This window comes from Ascidiella aspersa, chromosome 3 (genome assembly GCF_963924565.1).
Source record: "Ascidiella aspersa chromosome 3, kaAscAspe10.2, whole genome shotgun sequence".
NCBI lineage: Eukaryota > Metazoa > Chordata > Ascidiacea > Phlebobranchia > Ascidiidae > Ascidiella > Ascidiella aspersa.
In genome coordinates this window covers 10,655,734-10,674,349 of record NC_139449.1, presented here as the reverse complement: position 1 = coordinate 10,674,349, position 18,616 = coordinate 10,655,734, and the positions used below count along the sequence as shown (strand labels likewise).

Below are 18,616 nucleotides of genomic sequence, written 5' to 3'. Positions count from 1 at the left end.
AAACCACTTAAATGAAGAAAAACATGTTTCCGCCCGGGCTCGAACCGGGGACTTTCGAGTGTAAAGCGAACGTGATAACCACTACACTACGGAAACGGTGCATATGTTGTTAAACTATTGATCATTGCACAATTGTAAACCCATAGGCCATAAAGCGAAAAGAAACAATTTAGGTTGCAAATAATATTAAGACATCGGGAAACCACTTAAATGAAAACATTCATGTTGCCGCCCGGGCTCGAACCGGGGACCTTTCGCGTGTGAGGCGAACGTGAAAACCACTACACTACGGAAACGGTTCATGTGTTGTTAAACTATTCATCATTGGATATAGTTGAAACAAATGAGCCATAATGCGAAAAGAAACAAGTCAGGTTGTAAATAATATTAAGACAGCGGGAAAACACTTGAATGAAGAAAAACATGTTTCCGCCCGGGCTCGAACCGGGGACCTTTCGCGTGTTAGGCGAACGTGATAACCACTACACTACGGAAACGGTTCATGTGCTGTTAAATTATTCGTCATGTGAAAGTTGAAACAAATGAGCCATAATGCGAAAAGAAACAATTCAGGTTGTAAATAATATTAAGACATTGGGAAAACACTTGAGTGAAGAAAAACATGTTTCCGCCCGGGCTCGAACCGGGGACCTTTCGTGTGTTAGGCGAACGTGATAACCACAACACTACGGAAACGGTTCATGTGCCGTTAAACTATTCGTCATGGGAAAGTTGAAACAAATGAGCCATAATGCGAAAAGAAACAATTTAGGTTGCAAATAATATTAAGACATCGGGAAACCACTAAAATGAAAACATTCATGTTTCCGTCCGGGCTCGAACCGGGGACCTTTCGCGTGTGAGGCGAACGTGATAACCACTACACTACGGAAACGGTTGATAAAATAATAAACAGTTGGTGTGTTACAACTTAAACTCAAATAATCCCTAACGGGATAAGAAATATTTAAGGTCATTAATATTATGAAGCAGCATAGGACCAAACGAATATAAAAACAGGTTTTCACCCGCGCTCGGACCGGGGACCTATTGCGTGTTAGGCGAACGTGATAAGCACTCCACTAAGAAACGGTTGACCTGTAATTAAACTATTTGTCATTGGATAGCTGAAAAAAATAAGCCATTGAACGAAAATGAACAATTTAGCTTGTATATGATATTAAGACAGCAAGAAACCACAGAAATGAAGAAAAACATGTTTCCGCCCTGGGTCAAACCGGGGACCTTTCGCGTGTAAAACGATCGTGATAACCACTATACTACGGAAACGGTTCATGTGTTGTTAAACTATTGATCATTGGATAGTTGAAACAAATGAGCCATAATGCGAAAAGAAACAAGTCAGGTTGTAAATAACATTAAGACAGCGGGAAAACACTTCAATGAAGAAAAACATGTTTTCGCTCGGGCTCGAACCGGGGACCTTTCGCGTGTTAGGCGAACGTGATAACCACTACACTACGCAAACGGTTCATGTGTTGTTAAACTATTGATCATTGCATAATTGAAAACACATAGGCCATAAAGCGAAAAGAAACAATTTAGGTTGCAAATAATATTAAGACATCGGGAAACCACTAAAATGTAAACATTCATGTTTCCGCCCGGGCTCGAACCGGGGACCTTTCGCGTGTGAGGCGAACGTGATAACCACTACACTACGGAAATGGTTGATAAAATCATAAACAGTTGGTGTGTTATAATTTACACTCAAATAATCCCTAACGCGAAATTACTATTTAAGGTCATTAATATAATTAAGACAGCAGAAAACCACTCGAATGAAAAAAACATGTTTCCACCCGGGCTCGAACCGGGGACCTTTCGAGTGTTAGGCGAACGTGATAACCACTACACTACGGAAACGGTTATCGTATTATTAAACTATTGATCATTGTACAATTGAAAACACATTGGCCATGAAGCGAAAAGAAGCAATTTAGGTTGTAAATAATATTAAGACAACAGAAAACCACTCGAATGAAAAAAACATGTTTCCACCCGGGCTCGAACCGGGGACCTTTCGCGTGTTAGGCGAACGTGATAACCACTACACTACGGAAACGGTTCATGTGTTGTTAAACTATTGATCATTGCACAATTGTAAACCCGTAGGCCATAAAGCGAAAAGAAAGAATTTAGGTTGCAAATAATATTAAGACATCGGGAAACCACTAAAATGAAAACATTCATGTTTCCGCCCGGGCTCGAACCGGGGACCTTTCGCGTGTAAAGCGAACGTGATAAACCCTACACTACGGAAACGGTTGATAAAATAATAAACAGTTGGTGTGTTAGAACTTAAACTCAAATAATCCCTAACGGGAAAAGAAATATTTAAGGTCATTAATATTATGAAGACATCATAGGACCATACGAATGAAAAAACAGGTTTCCACCCGCGCTCGGACCGGGGACCTATCGCGTGTTAGGCGAACGTGATAAGCACTACACAAAGCAACGGTTGACCTGTAATTAAACTATTGGTCATTGGATAGCTGAAAAAAATAAGCCATTGAACGAAAATAAACAATTTAGCTTGTAAATGATATTAAGACTGCAAGAAACCACATAAATGAAGAAAAACATGTTTCCGCCCTGAGTCAAACCGGGGACCTTTCGCGTGTAAAGCGATCGTGATAACCAATATACTACGGAAACGGTTCATGTGTTGTTAAACTATTGATCATTGGATAGTTGAAACAAATGAGCCATAATGCGAAAAGAAACAAGTCAGGTTGTAAATAACATTAAGACAGCGGGAAAACACTTGAATGAAGAAAAACATGTTTCCGCCCGGGCCCGAACCGGGGACCTATCGCGTGTTAGGCGAACGTGATAAGCACTACACTACGAAACGGTTTTGCTGTTATTAAACTTTTGGTCATTGGATAGCTGAAAAAAATAAGCCATAAAGCAAAAATCAATAATTTAGTTTGTAACTAATATAAAGATAGCAAGAAACCACTTAAACAATATACTACGGAAACGGTTCATGTGTTGTTAAACTATTGATCATTGGAAAGTTGAAACAAATGAGCCATAATGCGAAAAGAAACAAGTCAGGTTGTAAATAACATTAAGACAGCGGGAAAACACTTGAATGAAGAAAAACATGTTTCCGCCCGGGCACGAACCGGGGACCTATCGCGTGTTAGGCGAACGTGGTAAGCACTACATTACGAAACGGTTTTTCTGCTATTAAACTATTGGTCATTGGATAGCTGAAAAAAATAAGCCATAAAGAAAAAATCAACAATTTAGTTTGTAACTTATATAAAGACAGCAAGAAACCATTTAAATGAAGAAAATCATGTTTTCGCCCGGGCTCGAAACGGGGACATTCGAGTGTAAAGCGAACGTGATAACCACTACACTACGGAAACGGTGCATATGTTGTTAAACTATTGATCATTGCACAATTGTAAACCGATATGCCATAAAGCGAAAAGAAACAATTTAGGTTGCAAATAATATTAAGACATCGGGAAACCACTACTTAAATGAAAACATTCATGTTTCCGCCCGGGCTCGAACCGGGGACCTTTCGCGTGTTAGGCGAACGTGATAACCACTACACTACGGAAACGGTTCATGTGTTGTTAAACTATTCATCATCGGATAGTTGAAACAAATGAGCCATAATGCGAAAAGAAACAAGTCAGGTTGTAAATAATATTAAGATAGCGGGAAAACACTTGAATGAAGAAAAACATGTTTCCGCCCGGGCTCGAACCGGGGACCTTTCGCGTGTTAGGCGTACGTGATAACCACTACACTACGGAAACGGTTCATGTGCTGTTAAACTATTCGTCATGGGAAAGTTGAAACAAATGAGCCATAATGCGAAAAGAAACAATTCAGGTTGTAAATAATATTAAGACAGCGGGAAAACACTTGAGTGAAGAAAAACATGTTTCCGCCCGGGCTCGAACCGGGGACCTTTCGCGTGTTAGGCGAACGTGATAACCACTACACTACGGAAACGGTTCATGTGTTGTTAAACTATTGATCATTGGATAGTTGAAACAAATGAGCCATAATGCGAAAAGAAACAAGTCAGGTTGTAAATAACATTAAGACAGCGGGTAAACACTTGAATGAAGAAAAACATGTTTCCGCCCGGGCCCGAACCGGGGACCTATCGCGTGTTAGGCGAACGTGATAAGCACTATACTACGAAACGGTTTTTCTGTTATTAAACTATTGGTCATTGGATAGCTGAAAAAAATAAGTCATAAAGCAAAAATCAACAATTTAGTTTGTAACTAATATAAAGACAGCAAGAAACCACTTAAATGAAGAAAAACATGTTTCCGCCCGGGCTCGAACCGGGGACTTTCGAGTGTAAAGCGAACGTGATAACCACTACACTACGGAAACGGTACATATGTTGTTAAACTATTGATCATTGCACAATTGTAAACCCATAGGCCATAAAGCGAAAAGAAACAATTTAGGTTGCAAATAATATTAAGACATCGGGAAACCACTTAAATGAAAACATTCATGTTGCCGCCCGGGCTCGAACCGGGGACCTTTCGCGTGTGAGGCGAACGTGAAAACCACTACACTACGGAAACGGTTCATGTGTTGTTAAACTATTCATCATTGGATATAGTTGAAACAAATGAGCCATAATGCGAAAAGAAACAAGTCAGGTTGTAAATAATATTAAGACAGCGGGAAAACACTTGAATGAAGAAAAACATGTTTCCGCCCGGGCTCGAACCGGGGACCTTTCGCGTGTTAGGCGAACGTGATAACCACTACACTACGGAAACGGTTCATGTGCTGTTAAATTATTCGTCATGGGAAAGTTGAAACAAATGAGCCATAATGCGAAAAGAAACAATTCAGGTTGTAAATAATATTAAGACAGCGGGAAAACACTTGAGTGAAGAAAAACATGTTTCCGCCCGGGCTCGAACCGGGGACCTTTCGCGTGTTAGGCGAACGTGATAACCACTACACTACGGAAACGGTTCATGTGTTGTTAAACTATTGATCATTGGATAGTTGAAACAAATGAGCCATAATGCGAAAAGAAACAAGTCAGGTTGTAAATAACATTAAGACAGCGGGTAAACACTTGAATGAAGAAAAACATGTTTCCGCCCGGGCCCGAACCGGGGACCTATCGCGTGTTAGGCGAACGTGATAAGCACTATACTACGAAACGGTTTTTCTGTTATTAAACTATTGGTCATTGGATAGCTGAAAAAAATAAGTCATAAAGCAAAAATCAACAATTTAGTTTGTAACTAATATAAAGACAGCAAGAAACCACTTAAATGAAGAAAAACATGTTTCCGCCCGGGCTCGAACCGGGGACTTTCGAGTGTAAAGCGAACGTGATAACCACTACACTACGGAAACGGTGCATATGTTGTTAAACTATTGATCATTGCACAATTGTAAACCCATAGGCCATAAAGCGAAAAGAAACAATTTAGGTTGCAAATAATATTAAGACATCGGGAAACCACTTAAATGAAAACATTCATGTTGCCGCCCGGGCTCGAACCGGGGACCTTTCGCGTGTGAGGCGAACGTGAAAACCACTACACTACGGAAACGGTTCATGTGTTGTTAAACTATTCATCATTGGATATAGTTGAAACAAATGAGCCATAATGCGAAAAGAAACAAGTCAGGTTGTAAATAATATTAAGACAGCGGGAAAACACTTGAATGAAGAAAAACATGTTTCCGCCCGGGCTCGAACCGGGGACCTTTCGCGTGTTAGGCGAACGTGATAACCACTACACTACGCAAACGGTTCATGTGTTGTTAAACTATTGATCATTGCATAATTGAAAACACATAGGCCATAAAGCGAAAAGAAACAATTTAGGTTGCAAATAATATTAAGACATCGGGAAACCACTAAAATGAAAACATTCATGTTTCCGCCCGGGCTCGAACCGGGGACATTTCGCGTGTGAGGCGAACGTGATAACCACTACACTACGGAAATGGTTGATAAAATCATAAACAGTTGGTGTGTTATAATTTACACTCAAATAATCCCTAACGCGAAATTACTATTTAAGGTCATTAATATAATTAAGACAGCAGAAAACCACTCGAATGAAAAAAAACATGTTTCCACCCGGGCTCGAACCGGGGACCTTTCGAGTGTTAGGCGAAGGTGATAACCACTACACTACGGAAACGGTTATGGTATTATTAAACTATTGATTATTGTACAATTGAAAACACATAGGCCATGAAGCGAAAAGAAGCAATTTAGGTTGTAAATAATATTAAGACAACAGAAAACCACTCGAATGAAAAAAACATGTTTCCACCCGGGCTCGAACCGGGGACCTTTCGCGTGTTAGGCGAACGTGATAACCACTACACTACGGAAACGGTTCATGTGTTGTTAAACTATTGATCATTGCATAATTGTAAACCCGTAGGCCATGAAGCGAAAAGAAGCAATTTAGGTTGCAAATAATATTAAGACATCGGGAAACCACTAAAATGAAAACATTCATGTTTCCGCCCGGGCTCGAACCGGGGACCTTTCGCGTGTAAAGCGAACGTGATAAACCCTACACTACGGAAACGGTTGATAAAATAATAAACAGTTGGTGTGTTAGAACTTAAACTCAAATAATCCCTAACGGGAAAAGAAATATTTAAGGTCATTAATATTATGAAGACATCATAGGACCATACGAATGAAAAAACAGGTTTCCACCCGCGCTCGGACCGGGGACCTATCGCGTGTTAGGCGAACGTGATAAGCACTACACAAAGCAACGGTTGACCTGTAATTAAACTATTGGTCATTGGATAGCTGAAAAAAATAAGCCATTGAACGAAAATAAACAATTTAGCTTGTAAATGATATTAAGACTGCAAGAAACCACATAAATGAAGAAAAACATGTTTCCGCCCTGAGTCAAACCGGGAACCTTTCGCGTGTAAAGCGATCGTGATAACCAATATACTACGGAAACGGTTCATGTGTTGTTAAACTATTGATCATTGGATAGTTGAAACAAATGAGCCATAATGCGAAAAGAAACAAGTCAGGTTGTAAATAACATTAAGACAGCGGGAAAACACTTGAATGAAGAAAAACATGTTTCCGCCCGGGCCCGAACCGGGGACCTATCGCGTGTTAGGCGAACGTGATAAGCACTACACTACGAAACGGTTTTTCTGTTATTAAACTATTGGTCATTGGATAGCTGAAAAAAATAAGCCATAAAGCAAAAATCAACAATTTAGTTTGTAACTAATAAAAAGATAGCAAGAAACCACTTAAACAATATACTACGGAAACGGTTCATGTGTTGTTAAACTATTGATCATTGGATAGTTGAAACAAATGAGCCATAATGCGAAAAGAAACAAGTCAGGTTGTAAATAACATTAAGACAGCGGGAAAACACTTGAATGAAGAAAAACGTGTTTCCGCCCGGGCCCGAACCGGGGACCTATCGCGTGTTAGGCGAACGTGGTAAGCACTACACTACGAAACGGTTTTTCTGCTATTAAACTATTGGTCATTGGATAGCTGAAAAAAATAAGCCATAAAGCAAAAATCAACAATTTAGTTTGTAACTAATATAAAGACAGCAAGAAACCACTTAAATGAAGAAAATCATGTTTTCGCCCGGACTCGAAACGGGGACAATCGAGTGTAAAGCGAACGTGATAACCACTACACTACGGAAACGGTGCATATGTTGTTAAACTATTGATCATTGCACAATTGTAAACCCATAGGCCATAAAGCGAAAAGAAACAATTTAGGTTGCAAATAATATTAAGACATCGGGAAACCACTTAAATGAAAACATTCATGTTGCCGCCCGGGCTCGAACCGGGGACCTTTCGCGTGTGAGGCGAACGTGAAAACCACTACACTACGGAAACGGTTCATGTGTTGTTAAACTATTCATCATTGGATATAGTTGAAACAAATGAGCCATAATGCGAAAAGAAACAAGTCAGGTTGTAAATAATATTAAGACAGCGGGAAAACACTTGAATGAAGAAAAACATGTTTCCGCCCGGGCTCGAACCGGGGACCTTTCGCGTGTTAGGCGAACGTGATAACCACTACACTACGGAAACGGTTCATGTGCTGTTAAATTATTCGTCATGGGAAAGTTGAAACAAATGAGCCATAATGCGAAAAGAAACAATTCAGGTTGTAAATAATATTAAGACATTGGGAAAACACTTGAGTGAAGAAAAACATGTTTCCGCCCGGGCTCGAACTGGGGACCTTTCGCGTGTTAGGCGAACGTGATAACCACAACACTACGGAAACGGTTCATGTGCTGTTAAACTATTCGTCATGGGAAAGTTGAAACAAATGAGCCATAATGCGAAAAGAAACAATTCAGGTTGTAAATAATATTAAGACAGCGGGAAAACACTTGAGTGAAGAAAAACATGTTTCCGCCCGGGCTCGAACCGGGGACCTTTCGCGTGTTAGGCGAACGTGATAACCACTACACTACGGAAACGGTTCATGTGTTGTTAAACTATTCGTCATGGGAAAGTTGAAACAAATGAGCCATAATGCGAAAAGAAACAAGTCAGGTTGTAAATAACATTAAGACAGCGGGTAAACACTTGAATGAAGAAAAACATGTTTCCGCCCGGGCCCGAACCGGGGACCTATCGCGTGTTAGGCGAACGTGATAAGCACTATACTACGAAACGGTTTTTCTGTTATTAAACTATTGGTCGTTGGATAGCTGAAAAAAATAAGTCATAAAGCAAAAATCAACAATTTAGTTTGTAACTAATATAAAGACAGCAAGAAACCACTTAAATGAAGAAAAACATGTTTCCGCCCGGGCTCGAACCGGGGACTTTCGAGTGTAAAGCGAACGTTATAACCACTACACTACGAAAACGGTGCATATGTTGTTAAACTATTGATCATTGCACAATTGTAAACCCATAGGCCATAAAGCGAAAAGAAACAATTTAGGTTGCAAATAATATTAAGACATCGGGAAACCACTTAAATGAAAACATTCATGTTGCCGCCCGGGCTCGAACCGGGGACCTTTCGCGTGTGAGGCGAACGTGAAAACCACTACACTACGGAAACGGTTCATGTGTTGTTAAACTATTCATCATTGGATATAGTTGAAACAAATGAGCCATAATGCGAAAAGAAACATGTCAGGTTGTAAATAATATTAAGACAGCGGGAAAACACTTGAATGAAGAAAAACATGTTTCCGCCCGGGCTCGAACCGGGGACCTTTCGCGTGTTAGGCGAACGTGATAACCACTACACTACGGAAACGGTTCATGTGCTGTTAAATTATTCGTCATGGGAAAGTTGAAACAAATGAGCCATAATGCGAAAAGAAACAATTCAGGTTGTAAATAATATTAAGACAGAGGGAAAACACTTGAGTGAAGAAAAACATGTTTCCGCCCGGGCTCGAACCGGGGACCTTCCGCGTGTTAGGCGAACGTGATAACCACAACACTACGGAAACGGTTCATGTGCTGTTAAACTATTCGTCATGGGAAAGTTGAAACAAATGAGCCATAATGCGAAAAGAAACAATTTAGGTTGCAAATAATATTAAGACATCGGGAAACCACTAAAATGAAAACATTCATGTTTCCGCCCGGTCTCGAACCGGGGACCTTTCGCGTGTGAGGCGAACGTGATAACCACTACACTACGGAAACGGTTGATAAAATAATAAACAGTTGGTGTGTTACAACTTAAACTCAAATAATCCCTAACGGGATAAGAAATATTTAAGGTCATTAATATTATGAAGCAGCATAGGACCAAACGAATATAAAAACAGGTTTTCACCCGCGCTCGGACCGGGGACCTATTGCGTGTTAGGCGAACGTGATAAGCACTCCACTAAGAAACGGTTGACCTGTAATTAAACTATTTGTCATTGGATAGCTGAAAAAAATAAGCCATTGAACGAAAATGAACAATTTAGCTTGTAAATGATATTAAGACAGCAAGAAACCACAGAAATGAAGAAAAACATGTTTCCGCCCTGGGTCAAACCGGGGACCTTTCGCGTGTAAAGCGATCGTGATAACCACTATACTACGGAAACGGTTCATGTGTTGTTAAACTATTGATCATTGGATAGTTGAAACAAATGAGCCATAATGCGAAAAGAAACAAGTCAGGTTCTAAATAACATTAAGACAGCGGGAAAACACTTGAATGAAGAAAAACATGTTTTCGCCCGGGCTCGAACCGGGGACCTTTCGCGTGTTAGGCGAACGTGATAACCCCTACACTACGCAAACGGTTCATGTGTTGTTAAACTATTGATCATTGCATAATTGAAAACACAAAGGCCATAAAGCGAAAAGAAACAATTTAGGTTGCAAATAATATTAAGACATCGGGAAACCACTAAAATGAAAACATTCATGTTTCCGCCCGGGCTCGAACCGGGGACCTTTCGCGTGTGAGGCGAACGTGATAACCACTACACTACGGAAATGGTTGATAAAATCATAAACAGTTGGTGTGTTATAATTTACACTCAAATAATCCCTAACGCGAAATTACTATTTAAGGTCATTAATATAATTAAGACAGCAGAAAACCACTCGAATGAAAAAAAACATGTTTCCACCCGGGCTCGAACCGGGGACCTTTTGAGTGTTAGGCGAAGGTGATAACCACTACACTACGGAAACGGTTATCGTATTATTAAACTATTGATCATTGTACAATTGAAAACACATAGGCCATGAAGCGAAAAGAAGCAATTTAGGTTGTAAATAATATTAAGACAACAGAAAACCACTCGAATGAAAAAAACATGTTTCCACCCGGGCTCGAACCGGGGACCTTTCGCGTGTTAGGCGAACGTGATAACCACTACACTACGGAAACGGTTCATGTGTTGTTAAACTATTGATCATTGCACAATTGTAAACCCGTAGGCCATGAAGCGAAAAGAAGCAATTTAGGTTGCAAATAATATTAAGACATCGGGAAACCACTAAAATGAAAACATTCATGTTTCCGCCCGGGCTCGAACCGGGGACCTTTCGCGTGTAAAGCGAACGTGATTAATCCTACACTACGGAAACGGTTGATAAAATAATAAACAGTTGGTGTGTTAGAACTTAAACTCAAATAATCCCTAACGGGAAAAGAAATATTTAAGGTCATTAAGATTATGAAGACATCATAGGACCATACGAATGAAAAAACAGGTTTCCACCCGCGCTCGGACCGGGGACCTATCGCGTGTTAGGCGAACGTGATAAGCACTACACAAAGCAACGGTTGACCTGTAATTAAACTATTGGTCATTGGATAGCTGAAAAAAATAAGCCATTGAACGAAAATAAACAATTTAGCTTGTAAATGATATTAAGACTGCAAGAAACCACATAAATGAAGAAAAACATGTTTCCGCCCTGAGTCAAACCGGGGACCTTTCGCGTGTAAAGCGATCGTGATAACCAATATACTACGGAAACGGTTCATGTGTTGTTAAACTATTGATCATTGGATAGTTGAAACAAATGAGCCATAATGCGAAAAGAAACAAGTCAGGTTGTAAATAACATTAAGACAGCGGGAAAACACTTGAATGAAGAAAAACATGTTTCCGCCCGGGCCCGAACCGGGGACCTATCGCGTGTTAGGCGAACGTGATAAGCACTACACTACGAAACGTTTTTGCTGTTATTAAACTTTTGGTCATTGGATAGCTGAAAAAAATAAGCCATAAAGCAAAAATCAATAATTTAGTTTGTAACTAATATAAAGATAGCAAGAAACCACTTAAACAATATACTACGGAAACGGTTCATGTGTTGTTAAACTATTGATCATTGGAAAGTTGAAACAAATGAGCCATAATGCGAAAAGAAACAAGTCAGGTTGTAAATAACATTAAGACAGCGGGAAAACACTTGAATGAAGAAAAACATGTTTCCGCCCGGGCACGAACCGGGGACCTATCGCGTGTTAGGCGAACGTGGTAAGCACTACATTACGAAACGGTTTTTCTGCTATTAAACTATTGGTCATTGGATAGCTGAAAAAAATAAGCCATAAAGAAAAAATCAACAATTTAGTTTGTAACTTATATAAAGACAGCAAGAAACCATTTAAATGAAGAAAATCATGTTTTCGCCCGGGCTCGAAACGGGGACATTCGAGTGTAAAGCGAACGTGATAACCACTACACTACGGAAACGGTGCATATGTTGTTAAACTATTGATCATTGCACAATTGTAAACCGATATGCCATAAAGCGAAAAGAAACAATTTAGGTTGCAAATAATATTAAGACATCGGGAAACCACTACTTAAATGAAAACATTCATGTTTCCGCCCGGGCTCGAACCGGGGACCTTTCGCGTGTTAGGCGAACGTGATAACCACTACACTACGGAAACGGTTCATGTGTTGTTAAACTATTCATCATCGGATAGTTGAAACAAATGAGCCATAATGCGAAAAGAAACAAGTCAGGTTGTAAATAATATTAAGATAGCGGGAAAACACTTGAATGAAGAAAAACATGTTTCCGCCCGGGCTCGAACCGGGGACCTTTCGCGTGTTAGGCGTACGTGATAACCACTACACTACGGAAACGGTTCATGTGCTGTTAAACTATTCGTCATGGGAAAGTTGAAACAAATGAGCCATAATGCGAAAAGAAACAATTCAGGTTGTAAATAATATTAAGACAGCGGGAAAACACTTGAGTGAAGAAAAACATGTTTCCGCCCGGGCTCGAACCGGGGACCTTTCGCGTGTTAGGCGAACGTGATAACCACTACACTACGGAAACGGTTCATGTGTTGTTAAACTATTGATCATTGGATAGTTGAAACAAATGAGCCATAATGCGAAAAGAAACAAGTCAGGTTGTAAATAACATTAAGTCAGCGGGTAAACACTTGAATGAAGAAAAACATGTTTCCGCCCGGGCCCGAACCGGGGACCTATCGCGTGTTAGGCGAACGTGATAAGCACTATACTACGAAACGGTTTTTCTGTTATTAAACTATTGGTCATTGGATAGCTGAAAAAAATAAGTTATAAAGCAAAAATCAACAATTTAGTTTGTAACTAATATAAAGACAGCAAGAAACCACTTAAATGAAGAAAAACATGTTTCCGCCCGGGCTCGAACCGGGGACTTTCGAGTGTAAAGCGAACGTGATAACCACTACACTACGGAAACGGTACATATGTTGTTAAACTATTGATCATTGCACAATTGTAAACCCATAGGCCATAAAGCGAAAAGAAACAATTTAGGTTGCAAATAATATTAAGACATCGGGAAACCACTTAAATGAAAACATTCATGTTGCCGCCCGGGCTCGTACCGGGGACCTTTCGCGTGTGAGGCGAACGTGAAAACCACTACACTACGGAAACGGTTCATGTGTTGTTAAACTATTCATCATTGGATATAGTTGAAACAAATGAGCCATAATGCGAAAAGAAACAAGTCAGGTTGTAAATAATATTAAGACAGCGGGAAAACACTTGAATGAAGAAAAACATGTTTCCGCCCGGGCTCGAACCGGGGACCTTTCGCGTGTTAGGCGAACGTGATAACCACTACACTACGGAAACGGTTCATGTGCTGTTAAATTATTCGTCATGGGAAAGTTGAAACAAATGAGCCATAATGCGAAAAGAAACAATTCAGGTTGTAAATAATATTAAGACAGCGGGAAAACACTTGAGTGAAGAAAAACATGTTTCCGCCCGGGCTCGAACCGGGGACCTTTCGCGTGTTAGGCGAACGTGATAACCACTACACTACGGAAACGGTTCATGTGTTGTTAAACTATTGATCATTGGATAGTTGAAACAAATGAGCCATAATGCGAAAAGAAACAAGTCAGGTTGTAAATAACATTAAGACAGCGGGTAAACACTTGAATGAAGAAAAACATGTTTCCGCCCGGGCCCGAACCGGGGACCTATCGCGTGTTAGGCGAACGTGATAAGCACTATACTACGAAACGGTTTTTCTGTTATTAAACTATTGGTCATTGGATAGCTGAAAAAAATAAGTCATAAAGCAAAAATCAACAATTTAGTTTGTAACTAATATAAAGACAGCAAGAAACCACTTAAATGAAGAAAAACATGTTTCCGCCCGGGCTCGAACCGGGGACTTTCGAGTGTAAAGCGAACGTGATAACCACTACACTACGGAAACGGTGCATATGTTGTTAAACTATTGATCATTGCACAATTGTAAACCCATAGGCCATAAAGCGAAAAGAAACAATTTAGGTTGCAAATAATATTAAGACATCGGGAAACCACTTAAATGAAAACATTCATGTTGCCGCCCGGGCTCGAACCGGGGACCTTTCGCGTGTGAGGCGAACGTGAAAACCACTACACTACGGAAACGGTTCATGTGTTGTTAAACTATTCATCATTGGATATAGTTGAAACAAATGAGCCATAATGCGAAAAGAAACAAGTCAGGTTGTAAATAATATTAAGACAGCGGGAAAACACTTGAATGAAGAAAAACATGTTTCCGCCCGGGCTCGAACCGGGGACCTTTCGCGTGTTAGGCGAACGTGATAACCACTACACTACGCAAACGGTTCATGTGTTGTTAAACTATTGATCATTGCATAATTGAAAACACATAGGCCATAAAGCGAAATGAAACAATTTAGGTTGCAAATAATATTAAGACATCGGGAAACCACTAAAATGAAAACATTCATGTTTCCGCCCGGGCTCGAACCGGGGACATTTCGCGTGTGAGGCGAACGTGATAACCACTACACTACGGAAATGGTTGATAAAATCATAAACAGTTGGTGTGTTATAATTTACACTCAAATAATCCCTAACGCGAAATTGCTATTTAAGGTCATTAATATAATTAAGACAGCAGAAAACCACTCGAATGAAAAAAACATGTTTCCACCCGGGCTCGAACCGGGGAACTTTCGAGTGTTAGGCGAAGGTGATAACCACTACACTACGGAAACGGTTATCGTATTATTAAACTATTGATCATTGTACAATTGAAAACACATAGGCCATGAAGCGAAAAGAAGCAATTTAGGTTGTAAATAATATTAAGACAACAGAAAACCACTCGAATGAAAAAAACATGTTTCCACCCGGGCTCGAACCGGGGACCTTTCGCGTGTTAGGCGAACGTGATAACCACTACACTACGGAAACGGTTCATGTGTTGTTAAACTATTGATCATTGCATAATTGTAAACCCGTAGGCCATGAAGCGAAAAGAAGCAATTTAGGTTGCAAATAATATTAAGACATCGGGAAACCACTAAAATGAAAACATTCATGTTTCCGCCCGGGCTCGAACCGGGGACCTTTCGCGTGTAAAGCGAACGTGATAAACCCTACACTACGGAAACGGTTGATAAAATAATAAACAGTTGGTGTGTTAGAACTTAAACTCAAATAATCCCTAACGGGAAAAGAAATATTTAAGGTCATTAATATTATGAAGACATCATAGGACCATACGAATGAAAAAACAGGTTTCCACCCGCGCTCGGACCGGGGACCTATCGCGTGTTAGGCGAACGTGATAAGCACTACACAAAGCAACGGTTGACCTGTAATTAAACTATTGGTCATTGGATAGCTGAAAAAAATAAGCCATTGAACGAAAATAAACAATTTAGCTTGTAAATGCTATTAAGACTGCAAGAAACCACATAAATGAAGAAAAACATGTTTCCGCCCTGAGTCAAACCGGGAACCTTTCGCGTGTAAAGCGATCGTGATAACCAATATACTACGGAAACGGTTCATGTGTTGTTAAACTATTGATCATTGGATAGTTGAAACAAATGAGCCATAATGCGAAAAGAAACAAGTCAGGTTGTAAATAACATTAAGACAGCGGGAAAACACTTGAATGAAGAAAAACATGTTTCCGCCCGGGCCCGAACCGGGGACCTATCGCGTGTTAGGCGAACGTGGTAAGCACTACACTACGAAACGGTTTTTCTGCTATTAAACTATTGGTCATTGGATAGCTGAAAAAAATAAGCCGTAAAGCAAAAATCAACAATTTAGTTTGTAACTAATAAAAAGATAGCAAGAAACCACTTAAACAATATACTACGGAAACGGTTCATGTGTTGTTAAACTATTGATCATTGGATAGTTGAAACAAATGAGCCATAATGCGAAAAGAAACAAGTCAGGTTGTAAATAACATTAAGACAGCGGGAAAACACTTGAATGAAGAAAAACATGTTTCCGCCCGGGCCCGAACCGGGGACCTATCGCGTGTTAGGCGAACGTGGTAAGCACTACACTACGAAACGGTTTTTCTGCTATTAAACTATTGGTCATTGGATAGCTGAAAAAAATAAGCCATAAAGCAAAAATCAACAATTTAGTTTGTAACTAATATAAAGACAGCAAGAAACCACTTAAATGAAGAAAATCATGTTTTCGCCCGGACTCGAAACGGGGACAATCGAGTGTAAAGCGAACGTGATAACCACTACACTACGGAAACGGTGCATATGTTGTTAAACTATTGATCATTGCACAATTGTAAACCCATAGGCCATAAAGCGAAAAGAAACAATTTAGGTTGCAAATAATATTAAGACATCGGGAAACCACTTAAATGAAAACATTCATGTTGCCGCCCGGGCTCGAACCGGGGACCTTTCGCGTGTGAGGCGAACGTGAAAACCACTACACTACGGAAACGGTTCATGTGTTGTTAAACTATTCATCATTGGATATAGTTGAAACAAATGAGCCATAATGCGAAAAGAAACAAGTCAGGTTGTAAATAATATTAAGACAGCGGGAAAACACTTGAATGAAGAAAAACATGTTTCCGCCCGGGCTCGAACCGGGGACCTTTCGCGTGTTAGGCGAACGTGATAACCACTACACTACGGAAACGGTTCATGTGCTGTTAAATTATTCGTCATGGGAAAGTTGAAACAAATGAGCCATAATGCGAAAAGAAACAATTCAGGTTGTAAATAATATTAAGACAGCGGGAAAACACTTGAGTGAAGAAAAACATGTTTCCGCCCGGGCTCGAACCGGGGACCTTTCGCGTGTTAGGCGAACGTGATAACCACAACACTACGGAAACGGTTCATGTGCTGTTAAACTATTCGTCATGGTAAAGTTGAAACAAATGAGCCATAATGCGAAAAGAAACAATTCAGGTTGTAAATAATATTAAGACAGCGGGAAAACACTTGAGTGAAGAAAAACATGTTTCCGCCCGGGCTCGAACCGGGGACCTTTCGCGTGTTAGGCGAACGTGATAACCACTACACTACGGAAACGGTTCATGTGTTGTTAAACTATTGATCATTGGATAGTTGAAACAAATGAGCCATAATGCGAAAAGAAACAAATCAGGTTGTAAATAACATTAAGACAGCGGGTAAACACTTGAATGAAGAAAAACATGTTTCCGCCCGGGCCCGAACCGGGGACCTATCGCGTGTTAGGCGAACGTGATAAGCACTACACTACGGAAACGGTTCATGTGTTGTTAAACTATTGATCATTGCACAATTGTAAACCCATAGGCCATAAAGCGAAAAGAAACAATTTAGGTTGCAAATGACATTAAGACATCGGGAAACCACTATAATGAAAACATTCATGTTTTCCCCCGGGCTCGAACCGGGGAGCTTTCGCGTGTAAAGCGAACGTGATAAACCCTACACTACGGAAACGGTTGATAAAATAATAAACAGTTGGTGTGTTAGAACTTAAACTCAAATAATCCCTAACGGGAAAAGAAATATTTAAGGTCATTAATATTATGAAGACATCATAGGACCATACGAATGAAAAAACAGGTTTCCACCCGCGCTCGGACCGGGGACCTATCGCGTGTTAGGCGAACGTGATAAGCACTACACAAAGCAACGGTTGACCTGTAATTAAACTATTGGTCATTGGATAGCTGAAAAAAATAAGCCATTGAACGAAAATAAACAATTTAGCTTGTAAATGATATTAAGACTGCAAGAAACCACATAAATGAAGAAAAACATGTTTCCGCCCTGAGTCAAACCGGGGACCTTTCGCGTGTAAAGCGATCGTGATAACCAATATACTACGGAAACGGTTCATGTGTTGTTAAACTATTCATCATTGGATAGTTGAAACAAATGAGCCATAATGCGAAAAGAAACAAGTCAGGTTGTAAATAATATTAAGATAGCGGGAAAACACTTGAATGAAGAAAAACATGTTTCCGCCCGGGCTCGAACCGGGGACCTTTCGCGTGTTAGGCGTACGTGATAACCACTACACTACGGAAACGGTTCATGTGCTGTTAAACTATTCGTCATGGGAAAGTTGAAACAAATGAGCCATAATGCGAAAAGAAACAATTCAGGTTGTAAATAATATTAAGACAGCGGGAAAACACTTGAGTGAAGAAAAACATGTTTCCGCCCGGGCTCGAACCGGGGACCTTTCGCGTGTTAGGCGAACGTGATAACCACTACACTACGGAAACGGTTCATGTGTTGTTAAACTATTGATCATTGGATAGTTGAAACAAATGAGCCATAATGCGAAAAGAAACAAGTCAGGTTGTAAAT

General features: G+C 40.1%; 56 non-coding genes across 56 annotated transcripts; all 56 read right to left on the bottom strand.

Annotated features, from left to right (window-relative positions):
- Positions 1-24: 24 nt before the first annotated feature.
- Positions 25-96, bottom strand: Trnav-uac (transfer RNA valine (anticodon UAC)). The gene has a single exon. It is a non-coding gene; the product is annotated as a tRNA-Val (tRNA).
- Positions 97-223: 127 nt separating this feature from the next.
- Positions 224-296, bottom strand: Trnav-cac (transfer RNA valine (anticodon CAC)). Its single transcript has one exon. It is a non-coding gene; the product is annotated as a tRNA-Val (tRNA).
- Positions 297-424: 128 nt separating this feature from the next.
- Trnav-aac (transfer RNA valine (anticodon AAC)) lies at positions 425-497 on the bottom strand. The gene has a single exon. It is a non-coding gene; the product is annotated as a tRNA-Val (tRNA).
- A 126-nt stretch (positions 498-623) lies between these two features.
- Trnav-aac (transfer RNA valine (anticodon AAC)) lies at positions 624-696 on the bottom strand. The gene has a single exon. It is a non-coding gene; the product is annotated as a tRNA-Val (tRNA).
- Positions 697-822: 126 nt separating this feature from the next.
- Positions 823-895, bottom strand: Trnav-cac (transfer RNA valine (anticodon CAC)). Its single transcript has one exon. It is a non-coding gene; the product is annotated as a tRNA-Val (tRNA).
- A 521-nt stretch (positions 896-1,416) lies between these two features.
- Trnav-aac (transfer RNA valine (anticodon AAC)) lies at positions 1,417-1,489 on the bottom strand. Its single transcript has one exon. It is a non-coding gene; the product is annotated as a tRNA-Val (tRNA).
- Positions 1,490-1,616: 127 nt separating this feature from the next.
- On the bottom strand, positions 1,617-1,689 carry Trnav-cac (transfer RNA valine (anticodon CAC)). The gene has a single exon. It is a non-coding gene; the product is annotated as a tRNA-Val (tRNA).
- A 125-nt stretch (positions 1,690-1,814) lies between these two features.
- Positions 1,815-1,887, bottom strand: Trnav-aac (transfer RNA valine (anticodon AAC)). The gene has a single exon. It is a non-coding gene; the product is annotated as a tRNA-Val (tRNA).
- A 126-nt stretch (positions 1,888-2,013) lies between these two features.
- Trnav-aac (transfer RNA valine (anticodon AAC)) lies at positions 2,014-2,086 on the bottom strand. The gene has a single exon. It is a non-coding gene; the product is annotated as a tRNA-Val (tRNA).
- A 127-nt stretch (positions 2,087-2,213) lies between these two features.
- On the bottom strand, positions 2,214-2,286 carry Trnav-uac (transfer RNA valine (anticodon UAC)). The gene has a single exon. It is a non-coding gene; the product is annotated as a tRNA-Val (tRNA).
- A 1,251-nt stretch (positions 2,287-3,537) lies between these two features.
- Positions 3,538-3,610, bottom strand: Trnav-aac (transfer RNA valine (anticodon AAC)). The gene has a single exon. It is a non-coding gene; the product is annotated as a tRNA-Val (tRNA).
- A 126-nt stretch (positions 3,611-3,736) lies between these two features.
- Trnav-aac (transfer RNA valine (anticodon AAC)) lies at positions 3,737-3,809 on the bottom strand. Its single transcript has one exon. It is a non-coding gene; the product is annotated as a tRNA-Val (tRNA).
- Positions 3,810-3,935: 126 nt separating this feature from the next.
- Trnav-aac (transfer RNA valine (anticodon AAC)) lies at positions 3,936-4,008 on the bottom strand. Its single transcript has one exon. It is a non-coding gene; the product is annotated as a tRNA-Val (tRNA).
- Positions 4,009-4,332: 324 nt separating this feature from the next.
- Positions 4,333-4,404, bottom strand: Trnav-uac (transfer RNA valine (anticodon UAC)). The gene has a single exon. It is a non-coding gene; the product is annotated as a tRNA-Val (tRNA).
- Positions 4,405-4,531: 127 nt separating this feature from the next.
- On the bottom strand, positions 4,532-4,604 carry Trnav-cac (transfer RNA valine (anticodon CAC)). Its single transcript has one exon. It is a non-coding gene; the product is annotated as a tRNA-Val (tRNA).
- Positions 4,605-4,732: 128 nt separating this feature from the next.
- On the bottom strand, positions 4,733-4,805 carry Trnav-aac (transfer RNA valine (anticodon AAC)). The gene has a single exon. It is a non-coding gene; the product is annotated as a tRNA-Val (tRNA).
- Positions 4,806-4,931: 126 nt separating this feature from the next.
- Positions 4,932-5,004, bottom strand: Trnav-aac (transfer RNA valine (anticodon AAC)). The gene has a single exon. It is a non-coding gene; the product is annotated as a tRNA-Val (tRNA).
- Positions 5,005-5,328: 324 nt separating this feature from the next.
- Positions 5,329-5,400, bottom strand: Trnav-uac (transfer RNA valine (anticodon UAC)). Its single transcript has one exon. It is a non-coding gene; the product is annotated as a tRNA-Val (tRNA).
- A 127-nt stretch (positions 5,401-5,527) lies between these two features.
- Positions 5,528-5,600, bottom strand: Trnav-cac (transfer RNA valine (anticodon CAC)). The gene has a single exon. It is a non-coding gene; the product is annotated as a tRNA-Val (tRNA).
- A 128-nt stretch (positions 5,601-5,728) lies between these two features.
- Positions 5,729-5,801, bottom strand: Trnav-aac (transfer RNA valine (anticodon AAC)). The gene has a single exon. It is a non-coding gene; the product is annotated as a tRNA-Val (tRNA).
- Positions 5,802-5,928: 127 nt separating this feature from the next.
- Positions 5,929-6,001, bottom strand: Trnav-cac (transfer RNA valine (anticodon CAC)). The gene has a single exon. It is a non-coding gene; the product is annotated as a tRNA-Val (tRNA).
- Positions 6,002-6,127: 126 nt separating this feature from the next.
- Positions 6,128-6,200, bottom strand: Trnav-aac (transfer RNA valine (anticodon AAC)). Its single transcript has one exon. It is a non-coding gene; the product is annotated as a tRNA-Val (tRNA).
- A 126-nt stretch (positions 6,201-6,326) lies between these two features.
- Trnav-aac (transfer RNA valine (anticodon AAC)) lies at positions 6,327-6,399 on the bottom strand. The gene has a single exon. It is a non-coding gene; the product is annotated as a tRNA-Val (tRNA).
- Positions 6,400-6,526: 127 nt separating this feature from the next.
- Positions 6,527-6,599, bottom strand: Trnav-uac (transfer RNA valine (anticodon UAC)). Its single transcript has one exon. It is a non-coding gene; the product is annotated as a tRNA-Val (tRNA).
- Positions 6,600-7,847: 1,248 nt separating this feature from the next.
- Positions 7,848-7,920, bottom strand: Trnav-cac (transfer RNA valine (anticodon CAC)). Its single transcript has one exon. It is a non-coding gene; the product is annotated as a tRNA-Val (tRNA).
- A 128-nt stretch (positions 7,921-8,048) lies between these two features.
- Trnav-aac (transfer RNA valine (anticodon AAC)) lies at positions 8,049-8,121 on the bottom strand. The gene has a single exon. It is a non-coding gene; the product is annotated as a tRNA-Val (tRNA).
- A 126-nt stretch (positions 8,122-8,247) lies between these two features.
- On the bottom strand, positions 8,248-8,320 carry Trnav-aac (transfer RNA valine (anticodon AAC)). The gene has a single exon. It is a non-coding gene; the product is annotated as a tRNA-Val (tRNA).
- Positions 8,321-8,446: 126 nt separating this feature from the next.
- Trnav-aac (transfer RNA valine (anticodon AAC)) lies at positions 8,447-8,519 on the bottom strand. The gene has a single exon. It is a non-coding gene; the product is annotated as a tRNA-Val (tRNA).
- A 324-nt stretch (positions 8,520-8,843) lies between these two features.
- Trnav-uac (transfer RNA valine (anticodon UAC)) lies at positions 8,844-8,915 on the bottom strand. Its single transcript has one exon. It is a non-coding gene; the product is annotated as a tRNA-Val (tRNA).
- A 127-nt stretch (positions 8,916-9,042) lies between these two features.
- Positions 9,043-9,115, bottom strand: Trnav-cac (transfer RNA valine (anticodon CAC)). The gene has a single exon. It is a non-coding gene; the product is annotated as a tRNA-Val (tRNA).
- Positions 9,116-9,243: 128 nt separating this feature from the next.
- Trnav-aac (transfer RNA valine (anticodon AAC)) lies at positions 9,244-9,316 on the bottom strand. Its single transcript has one exon. It is a non-coding gene; the product is annotated as a tRNA-Val (tRNA).
- Positions 9,317-9,442: 126 nt separating this feature from the next.
- Trnav-aac (transfer RNA valine (anticodon AAC)) lies at positions 9,443-9,515 on the bottom strand. Its single transcript has one exon. It is a non-coding gene; the product is annotated as a tRNA-Val (tRNA).
- Positions 9,516-9,641: 126 nt separating this feature from the next.
- On the bottom strand, positions 9,642-9,714 carry Trnav-cac (transfer RNA valine (anticodon CAC)). The gene has a single exon. It is a non-coding gene; the product is annotated as a tRNA-Val (tRNA).
- Positions 9,715-10,235: 521 nt separating this feature from the next.
- On the bottom strand, positions 10,236-10,308 carry Trnav-aac (transfer RNA valine (anticodon AAC)). Its single transcript has one exon. It is a non-coding gene; the product is annotated as a tRNA-Val (tRNA).
- Positions 10,309-10,435: 127 nt separating this feature from the next.
- Trnav-cac (transfer RNA valine (anticodon CAC)) lies at positions 10,436-10,508 on the bottom strand. The gene has a single exon. It is a non-coding gene; the product is annotated as a tRNA-Val (tRNA).
- A 325-nt stretch (positions 10,509-10,833) lies between these two features.
- Trnav-aac (transfer RNA valine (anticodon AAC)) lies at positions 10,834-10,906 on the bottom strand. Its single transcript has one exon. It is a non-coding gene; the product is annotated as a tRNA-Val (tRNA).
- Positions 10,907-11,033: 127 nt separating this feature from the next.
- Trnav-uac (transfer RNA valine (anticodon UAC)) lies at positions 11,034-11,106 on the bottom strand. Its single transcript has one exon. It is a non-coding gene; the product is annotated as a tRNA-Val (tRNA).
- Positions 11,107-12,357: 1,251 nt separating this feature from the next.
- Positions 12,358-12,430, bottom strand: Trnav-aac (transfer RNA valine (anticodon AAC)). Its single transcript has one exon. It is a non-coding gene; the product is annotated as a tRNA-Val (tRNA).
- Positions 12,431-12,556: 126 nt separating this feature from the next.
- On the bottom strand, positions 12,557-12,629 carry Trnav-aac (transfer RNA valine (anticodon AAC)). Its single transcript has one exon. It is a non-coding gene; the product is annotated as a tRNA-Val (tRNA).
- Positions 12,630-12,755: 126 nt separating this feature from the next.
- Positions 12,756-12,828, bottom strand: Trnav-aac (transfer RNA valine (anticodon AAC)). Its single transcript has one exon. It is a non-coding gene; the product is annotated as a tRNA-Val (tRNA).
- Positions 12,829-13,152: 324 nt separating this feature from the next.
- Positions 13,153-13,224, bottom strand: Trnav-uac (transfer RNA valine (anticodon UAC)). Its single transcript has one exon. It is a non-coding gene; the product is annotated as a tRNA-Val (tRNA).
- A 127-nt stretch (positions 13,225-13,351) lies between these two features.
- Positions 13,352-13,424, bottom strand: Trnav-cac (transfer RNA valine (anticodon CAC)). Its single transcript has one exon. It is a non-coding gene; the product is annotated as a tRNA-Val (tRNA).
- Positions 13,425-13,552: 128 nt separating this feature from the next.
- Trnav-aac (transfer RNA valine (anticodon AAC)) lies at positions 13,553-13,625 on the bottom strand. The gene has a single exon. It is a non-coding gene; the product is annotated as a tRNA-Val (tRNA).
- A 126-nt stretch (positions 13,626-13,751) lies between these two features.
- On the bottom strand, positions 13,752-13,824 carry Trnav-aac (transfer RNA valine (anticodon AAC)). Its single transcript has one exon. It is a non-coding gene; the product is annotated as a tRNA-Val (tRNA).
- A 324-nt stretch (positions 13,825-14,148) lies between these two features.
- On the bottom strand, positions 14,149-14,220 carry Trnav-uac (transfer RNA valine (anticodon UAC)). The gene has a single exon. It is a non-coding gene; the product is annotated as a tRNA-Val (tRNA).
- Positions 14,221-14,347: 127 nt separating this feature from the next.
- On the bottom strand, positions 14,348-14,420 carry Trnav-cac (transfer RNA valine (anticodon CAC)). The gene has a single exon. It is a non-coding gene; the product is annotated as a tRNA-Val (tRNA).
- A 128-nt stretch (positions 14,421-14,548) lies between these two features.
- Trnav-aac (transfer RNA valine (anticodon AAC)) lies at positions 14,549-14,621 on the bottom strand. Its single transcript has one exon. It is a non-coding gene; the product is annotated as a tRNA-Val (tRNA).
- Positions 14,622-14,748: 127 nt separating this feature from the next.
- Positions 14,749-14,821, bottom strand: Trnav-cac (transfer RNA valine (anticodon CAC)). The gene has a single exon. It is a non-coding gene; the product is annotated as a tRNA-Val (tRNA).
- A 324-nt stretch (positions 14,822-15,145) lies between these two features.
- Trnav-aac (transfer RNA valine (anticodon AAC)) lies at positions 15,146-15,218 on the bottom strand. The gene has a single exon. It is a non-coding gene; the product is annotated as a tRNA-Val (tRNA).
- Positions 15,219-15,345: 127 nt separating this feature from the next.
- Trnav-uac (transfer RNA valine (anticodon UAC)) lies at positions 15,346-15,418 on the bottom strand. The gene has a single exon. It is a non-coding gene; the product is annotated as a tRNA-Val (tRNA).
- A 1,248-nt stretch (positions 15,419-16,666) lies between these two features.
- Trnav-cac (transfer RNA valine (anticodon CAC)) lies at positions 16,667-16,739 on the bottom strand. Its single transcript has one exon. It is a non-coding gene; the product is annotated as a tRNA-Val (tRNA).
- Positions 16,740-16,867: 128 nt separating this feature from the next.
- Trnav-aac (transfer RNA valine (anticodon AAC)) lies at positions 16,868-16,940 on the bottom strand. The gene has a single exon. It is a non-coding gene; the product is annotated as a tRNA-Val (tRNA).
- A 126-nt stretch (positions 16,941-17,066) lies between these two features.
- On the bottom strand, positions 17,067-17,139 carry Trnav-aac (transfer RNA valine (anticodon AAC)). Its single transcript has one exon. It is a non-coding gene; the product is annotated as a tRNA-Val (tRNA).
- Positions 17,140-17,265: 126 nt separating this feature from the next.
- On the bottom strand, positions 17,266-17,338 carry Trnav-aac (transfer RNA valine (anticodon AAC)). Its single transcript has one exon. It is a non-coding gene; the product is annotated as a tRNA-Val (tRNA).
- A 921-nt stretch (positions 17,339-18,259) lies between these two features.
- Positions 18,260-18,332, bottom strand: Trnav-aac (transfer RNA valine (anticodon AAC)). Its single transcript has one exon. It is a non-coding gene; the product is annotated as a tRNA-Val (tRNA).
- A 126-nt stretch (positions 18,333-18,458) lies between these two features.
- On the bottom strand, positions 18,459-18,531 carry Trnav-aac (transfer RNA valine (anticodon AAC)). The gene has a single exon. It is a non-coding gene; the product is annotated as a tRNA-Val (tRNA).
- Between the last annotated feature and the right edge of the window lie 85 nt (positions 18,532-18,616).